At 45.6% G+C, this 8586-nt stretch overlaps 1 non-coding gene across 1 annotated transcript; it reads left to right on the top strand.

Annotated features, from left to right (window-relative positions):
- The first annotated feature begins 5650 nt into the window (after nucleotides 1–5650).
- Nucleotides 5651–5722, top strand: TRNAA-UGC (transfer RNA alanine (anticodon UGC)). The gene has a single exon. It is a non-coding gene; the product is annotated as a tRNA-Ala (tRNA).
- The last annotated feature ends 2864 nt before the right edge of the window (nucleotides 5723–8586 follow it).

Below are 8586 nucleotides of genomic sequence, written 5' to 3'. Positions count from 1 at the left end.
AATGATCCATACAGTATGGGCCCCATATATTGCTCCATACAGTATGAGCCCCATATAATTCTTCATCCAGTATGGGCCCCATATAATGCTCCATACAGTATGGGCCCCATATAATGCTCCAGAGTCGGAAGACACCGAACTGCGGAGGAACGTGGAGAGATGAGTATCGCGAGCAGTTTAAACCAATGTGGGACGCGGTGCCAGCGCCCGTGCTGTACTGCTCTGCCAGCTGTATAGTGGCCGCTTCCAGGTACTGCACAGCTGACCCTATTCATATGAATAGAGTGGATCTGCAGTACCCGCTGTGGCCACTATGCTGTTGTCGGTGCTGTGCTGTTCCAGTCTGCAAATAATCACATCCAACCGGCACCAAGAACAGCTGATCACGCGTGCCGGGGGTCACGTCCCCATTAATCTGATATTGGTCGCCTATCCTAAGGGTAAGCCATCAATATAAGAGTGCTGGACATCCCCTTTAACTGTTGCCACTACCCCTATACCAACTAATGGTAAATCCCTCCCTCACTTATCATTATGTGCTGCTAATGTTACGTAACAACATTCTATATAGTGAAGTCACAACCAGACATAGAGATGGTAAATATTATTTATTTTTAGGAATATTTGGACAAATAATGGAATATATGAGGATATCATAGTCGGGGCTGCAGCTGTTATCAGCATCTCTGCACATGATGAAATCAGGGTCTCTATGAAGCAGATGAGGGATCTGTGGATCATTATGGAAATGATCTGTAACTTCTGCAGATTTCTGTAAAGAGAAGACACCAAATTATTACATCTCATCAATAGATTCCCAGTAAAAAGTTAATAATCAGCTGGAAAATATAAAAAAGCAAATTCTAATATCTACTTACATGAAGGACAAGTCATTCTGATCTAATTCCTCAATGTTCTCCAGACTTGGATCATCCTTCTATGAAAAGGAGAAAAGAACAATTACTTATATGTCACATGTGATCTAGATATCATGGGGCAGCGGGAATGAGAGGTGACTTACCATCGGGTGTTTTTGGGGTGTTCATGGCCCTTCATGCTTGGTAAGATGTTGACCAAAGCTGATGGTAAACTAAAGAGAGATCAGAACAGCAGGAAGTTACAGGTGATATTTTTTACAGTTTTGTAATGAATGTAGTGTTAATGTATGCATTGCTCCCTTACCTGGGCTGGGGTTCAGTATGTTCTCCACCACTGTCTGCACCATGAACATGGTGCTTCAATGGAAGCAGTGGTTACGGCACAGGGGGCACAGAGGGTTGGAGCGGAGCCATCTAGTAATACATCCCTGATGGAAGGTGTGGTCACATGGAAGGACCGTGACCTGCTCTCCGATCTCATATTCGGTCATACAGATGATACATGACTCGGCCTCCTCCTGTGCGGTTACATCCCTTGTTGGGAGATTTGCAATTAGCAGTGCTCTCCTGCGAACCCAATGCTGCCGCCTCTGCCGCACAGGTAGATTTTGTGCAGGTGGCTCCACAGCATTGCTGTCGCTCTGACGTCCATCACTGGTAGAAGGTCTTTCCTCGTCTCTTGGAGGAGACCGTCCATCACTGGTAGAAGGTCTCTCCTGCACAGGTAGGTTTTGTGCAGGTGGCTCCACCTGTGGCAGTGGTGGTGTCATCACACCCACTTCCTCCAGTTGAATGGGTGGGAGGGGACGGCCGCCATCCCTGCTGCTCTCTCCGGAGGGCTCTGCAGGGGCTGGTCTTAGAGGAGAGCGGCTTCTATCCCTGCTCTCTTCCTGTCCTCTACGCCGTGGAGGATCTCTGGCCCGTCTCCCTCTCCTCTCAGTGACAGCATTGCTGTCTCTCTGACGTCCATCACTGGTAGAAGGTCTTTCCTGATCTCTTGGAGGAGACCTCCTTCCATCACTGGTAGAAGGTCTTTCCTGATCTCTTGGAGGAGACCTCCTCCGTCCATGGACAATTATGGCCTGACCTATAAACAAATAAGAATTTATCAGAATTATTTCCAATTTTAGTAAACACTTTTGGGCTATAGTGATGGTTCCTTCTACTGCTGTGGTGTTTAGGGAGAGGGGAACCCTAGAAAGAATTGACTTTATTTTGGCCTTAGTTAACCTGCACTGTCTGTCCTGAAATGTGTCCCCTCATACCCCAGGGATATCTCCTCCCAGGAAAGCCCTATAGTGTGGGAATATTGTGGATCTCCCCCAAATATTTCACTTACCTTGATTTTCTGGTCGGCGCAGCCATGCCTCATTGTCAGCAATCAGCTGGCGCAGCTCCCGGGCGCTCATGACTTAGGTACCTGGAGCTGGCTGATAGAATATTGGAGAACTAAGCTCTCCGGTGGCACCGGTGTTATTGTGCTCTGATCAAAGATCAAGAAGAATAAATGGAAGTAATCACCAGATGTGTAACACAAACTAGTTCGCTCTTCCACAACCAAAGTGAAGTCTCAGCAAAAGCATCAACTCAAGAAATGGCGCTGATGTCACAGTGCTCAGAGATTATATACCCTCAGGACATTCCATGATGTCATTATGACATCATAACTGAGTGACCCCCTAATCCTGAGCATTGTGACATCAGAGCAGCCAGGCCGCCATGTTTGCTGCCAACTGGTGAATGAGGCAGAGAATGTGGAATAGAAATATCCCATCTGATTAATAGAATATAAATGTATATAAATCTGTGTTGGAAAAGATAGAAAAATCAGTTTTCTCCATGTTTGTAAATAGTCGTTTTTTCGCTTTGGTAGATATTATATACATGTTATATATGGTATAAATTATCCTCTGCTGTAAATGATAAGAATGGAATGTTATTCTTTATCATTTATAGTTGTGGGTGATACATTATTGCTAAACAATAAACAACTCACCGACCTGTCAGGGAAATGATCAGGTTATATAAATGAGTGAAAATAGAATAAATAATAATAGAAGGTAAAGTATACAAATGCCTCTAAAAAAAAAAGTCATCAGTGTTTTTACTTTTCTGTACCACCAGGGCCGTCCTACATGACATACATGGATTTTATGTGGGTGTCACGTGCCCCTATAATAATGTGTCCCTATCACTCAGTTACCCCAAATCCACAAAACTGTCTATTAGAACAAGAGCTGGACTGGTAATCTTCCTACCTGGCAGATTCCCTGTGGACACCTCGGGTGGGCTGGTCAGTGGATCACCAGCAAGGTGCAGATTTTGGAGAAGGAGATGGTGAAGTTGCCCTCCTAAAGTATAACAATAGTAACTATAACAATAGTATGTTTGCATATTATTGCGCTCCAGAGTGCTACTTTATTTGTTGGTTATATATGGAGATGGCTACTCTTAGTAAGCACCTGTACACACCGGTTTTCTGTTTTGGAAGTGAGGAGTGAGGGTCAGTCTTTTGATATTTGTATACATTTACATACATATACATATATTTGTAGGATTTCTGACTGATCACTCCATCCCTAAGCCTCAGGAGGTTTTAATTATAGCAGGATCTTACCCTCCCGTATACATGTAGACTTTAGTATAAGATTGGATTCACACCAGGTAGGTTCCAGGTGACGAGAGTCGCCTTACCGTGGCTGTCGGATACACATGAATTGGCCAATTTATGCGCTAAGAATTCTCATTTATTTCTATTTTCTAGAGCAGTAATGCAATTCAAATTTCATATTTTTCATGTTTGCATGCTATAGCGCTACAGAGTGCTACTTTATTTGTTAGTCATATATAGAGATGGCTACTCTTAGTAAGCACCTGTACAGACCAGTTTTCTGTTTTGGAAGTGACGGTCAGTCTTTTGATAGCTGTTATTGATAACCAGGGAACATTTTGGGCTAATGGCCCCTTTCCCTGGCTAGTAATATCAGCCCCCAGCACACGGCTTTCCCTCTGCTGGTTATGAAAATTTGGCCAGAGCCCACTCTGTTTTTTTAAATTTAATTCTTTATTTTACACATAATGTACCCTAGGGGTGCTGACTACAATTTCCATCATTGTCTCTTGCTCGGCGCTGATCTCAGGCAACAATGATGTGAGCTGCATTCAGCTCCCGGCGCCTGTCCGGCACTCCGGCATTCAAAAGTCCCACGTTAGAGCTACTGTCAGACCTGGTGGCTTGAACTCCGGTAACCTTGTAGAGTTCAAAGCCACCGGGTCTCCCGGCAGCTGCAAGGCCCAGAAATCTCATGGGAAACTTTGAGGGACATTTTAGGTTTTGGGAGTTTCCAGCTGCTGGAACACCTAGAGGCTGCGAACTAAGGTTACCTTAGGTGTCTATTTTACTGTGCTTGTTAATAAAAAAAAAATAAGTGGGGTCCCTCGTCATTTTCATAATCAGCAAAGGGAAAGTCAACGGCTGGTGGCTGATATTAATATTCTGGGAACAGGTCAATACCCATTACGGTTCCCAGGCTATTAATATCAGCGCACAGCTGTTTGCTTAGCCTTTATTGATTATTAAAGGGGAGACCCCAAACAAAAATTGATGTGGGGTCCCCCTATATTCACTAACCATCAAAGGCTAAACAGACAGCTGCGGGCTTATATTAATAGCTTAGGAAGTGGCCATGGTTATTGGCCCCCTCCTAGACTAAAAACATCAGCTCTCATCCGCCGCAGAAATGGCGCATCAATAAAATGTGCCAAATCTGATGCTTAGCCTCCGATTTTCCCACTTGCCCTGATGCGATGACAAGTGGGTTAATGATTGTGGGGTTGACGTCAGCTGTTTTATGGCCGCTAATATCAAGTCCACAAGTTAGTAATGGAGAGGCATCTATAAGACTCCCTATTACTAACCCAATAGTCAGATTGTAAAAAAAACCACCCAGAATAAAGTCCTTTATTTTAAATAAAGACAAACACTCTTTTATTGAAATAAAAATAAAAAAGTATTATACTCACCTTTATGTCTAATCCACCGAAGTCCTTGTTCCCGGTAAAAGAGAAAAAATTAAAAAACACCATAATGCTCACCTTAACACCTAATCCCTGATGCCCTTGTCACCAGTAAACTACAAAAAATAGTAAACCACCATAATACTCACCTGTCCGCCGTGAATATAATCCATACTGTCCCATGACAGTCCGGATGACTTGGAGAGCAGTCACATCAGCAGTCACTAATGTGACTGCTCTCGACGACAGCCCGCTCACACTGACACAAGAGTGTATTCTCTCCTGCAGGTGATGCCGCCTTTCTGCCGCCGCTGATGGCCTGCAACCAATCATCAGACATAAGCAATGTCAGGAGATCATCATGGGGTGCAGTGCTTGTCACGGTGCATATCTGGGAGGTAAGTGCTCTATGCTTTCTTCTTATTTGATTGGGACAATCGAAAAGCGCCATCCAGTAGGGAACAATCTCTTTAAAATATGGGAAAAGGAGAATTGCATTTTTTTTTAATCTGTTCAAAAAAAGATGTAAAAAATAAAATCGCCTCCTTTTTTCCCCATATTTTAAATATAAACAAATAATAAAAAATTAAAGAAAAATAGTTTCGTCTTGTCCCTAATAGTCCAGACTATGAGAATATGATGTTATTTATGCTGCATGATTATAGAAGAGAAAAAATAACAGAGAAAATCTATTAGTAGATAGTCATAGATTAGTGACTCTTGTAGATGAGAACAAATCCCTGGGTGTCCATACAGGGGATGTAGCTCAGTGGTAGAGCGCATGCTTTGCATGTATGAGGCCCTGGGTTCAATCCCTGACATCTCTATGTTTTGTGATAAAAAAAAAAACTAGAAAAGTTTCCAAACATTCAGGAATCTGATACGTGTGAGTATACAGCGGTTCGTCTGTCTGGGTGTAACACAGAAACTGCACACAGAACTAAATATCAGATAGGGACTAGTGTTGAGCGACACTAAAATGCTCGGGTGCTCGAAGCTCGGCCCGAGCTCGCCGTGATACTCGGTTGCCGGACCCGAGCAATGAACCCAATGTCCCTATGGGAGACCCGAGCATTTTTGCGGCGGCACCCCCGGCAGTCTGTAGAAAGCCTAAAAAGTGCCCAAAACGATAGTGACAGTGCTCAAATGACACGGGGACAGCATGGGGATCGCCCCAGGAAGCATTTCTGACCCCCAGGTCACTGCTGTCAATAACGTGGTCAGAGGTATTAAGCCACTTTTACGGGCTCACAATAGAAGGTTCAAAAATGAAACTGAAACTGTTTTCCTGTGAAATATGTTAAGGAACATCCTTTCCAGGGTAATGACTTGTGTATAAGGTAAAATAAATAACCAAAAACAAAAATACTCCTCCACACCTTGGGCTATGTTCACAAGTAGCATTTTTTATGCGTTTTTGCACTTTTGCATTGCTTTCAACCGTGACAAATGCAATCACCGGGAAATGTCATTTTAACATTTTACAACCTTATCTGGCCATGTGCTGTGTGACACATGCATACAGTGCTGAAAAGACATGGGAACAGCATGGGGAAGACCCCTGGATGCATCTCTGACACCTAGGTCACTGCCTAAAAGTGTGCCCATCAGAAATGATCCTTGCCGCATCAGAAGATGCAGACTTGCAACTATCCCCGTGCAAGTCCTTGTCCCAGGGCAGTGTTCAATTGTACCTCCCCCATTCCTTGCAATGAAAGAGCAAGTATGCAGCCTGCCACCCACTCACCCACCCCCAGGCTGCAATACCATACTGCTTGCTTGCTTGCACTTGAAATTGGGCCTTTTAGGCATGTGGAGGCGGAATCTGGCCACCACGTCATGGCTGCGTCGGCGGCCTGGTATCCATACTCAGTCCCCAGCCGCCCGGCGGCCGGGTGTCCACGCTTGGTCCGCAGCCGCCGGGGGTGGTCGGGTGTTTACGCTTGGTCCCCATCCGCCAGGGGGCGGCCGGGTGTCCATACTCGGTCCCCAGCCGCCCCGCGGCCGGGTGCCCACACACGGTCCCCAGCCGCCTGGGGGCGGCTGGGTGTCCATAAACGATCCCCAGCTGCCCCTATTTGTCTCGGTGCGCCTTATACACAAGCGCGCATACCAAAACATTACCTGTGACCTCCCCAGTGCATTTAGTGGGAAGGACAGCCTAACCACAAACACGTGGACAAGTGAATGTGGCCAGGGATGGTCCATCTCACTGACGCCTTCACACTGGGTTAATATTGTGGAAGCCGGGATACAGCTGGACACTGTGATGCAACACGTCCTCCAGACATAGAGGATTGCGGGTCCTGGGTCAATCAGGCTTCAACACAAAGTTCAGAAGGTAAACAGCAGCAATGGTCGGCCTCCTACACAACGAGTAAATTATTTATGATCATGAGGCTATCCATCTCATTAGCTTTCTGTTCCTTGGAATGCAAGCTCATGTATGTAGTAGCGGCTAGGCCTGAGGTGGTCAACGTTTTGGCGCATATCCTACCTCCTCCGAGGATTTCTGGATGTTATCCTGCTACTATCCCAGTTCTATGACTCCTGTTAAAACAAAGCTTCAGGTGATGAATGATGGATGAGGTGGTGGCAAAGGAGAAAGAGCAGGAGGAACAGGGACCATTCACATCAATATCAGGCCAGTCAACCACACATGTCTTGTAGGATATATTTCTGTACCAAAAGGAGCGGTTCGGCTACACAGTTATAGGGCATACAGTGAGTGCAATGCCTACCAAAAATTTCGAGGCACTCCAAAGCCCCTTGGAAGTGACATGGAGGTCAGAGGGCCTTAACTAAACCATTTTTTCCATTTATAGCAACTGGGACTCCAGTACACTGTTGGCCTTAGCAGTGAATGGAAGAGTCGTGGAGGTTAGAGGTAACTGAAAACAACATTTCAATGCCCCTTGGAAGAGCTGTGTAGTTCACAGTGGTTTAACAAGACCATTTTAATGCCCCTTGGAAGAGACGTGGAGGTCACAGTAGCTTAACAAGATGGTTTTAATGCCCCTTAGGAGAGACATGGAGGTCACAGTAGCTTAACAAGATGGTTTTAATGCCCCTTGGAAGAGTGGTGGAGGTTACAGTGGAATAAAAAGACAATATCAATGCCCCTTGGAAGAGACGTGGAGTTCAGAGTGGTTTAACAAGACGGTTTTAATGCCCCTTGGAAGAGACGTGGAGTTCAGAGTGGTTTAACAAGACGGTTTTAATGCCCCTTGGAAGAGACGTGGAGGTCACAGTAGCTTAACAAGACGGTTTTAATCCCCCTTGGAAGAGACGTGGAGTTCAGAGTGGTTTAACAAGATGGTTTTAATGCCCCTTGGAAGAGACGTGGAGGTCACAGTATCTTAACAAGACCGTTTAAATGCCCCTTGGAAGAGACGTGGAGGTCACAGTAGCTTAACAAGACGGTTTTAATGCCCCTTGGAAGAGACGTGGAGTTCAGAGTGGTTTAACAAGACGGTTTTAATGCCCCAACCAACCGCGACCAATCAGCGAGATTGGCGCTTAATTTAAACAGCGCTATGAGCTCCCGACGGCAAGTGTGAACGGAGGACCGAGGAGCGGCACCGCCGGTCGGGATGCTTCTGCTGCGAGCAGCCGCTCATCTCCCAGCTGCTGGCAGCGGAAGTACCCGCACAGGCAGCACCGCTCCTCGGTCCTCACTAATACGACGCTG

This window comes from Phyllobates terribilis, unplaced genomic scaffold (assembly GCF_046119375.1).
Source record: "Phyllobates terribilis strain yellow unplaced genomic scaffold, ASM4611937v1 Scaffold_81__1_contigs__length_6697587, whole genome shotgun sequence".
Lineage (NCBI taxonomy): Eukaryota > Metazoa > Chordata > Amphibia > Anura > Dendrobatidae > Phyllobates > Phyllobates terribilis.
Note: the sequence above shows the minus strand (reverse complement) of the source record. Positions and strands in the feature narration are given on the sequence as shown.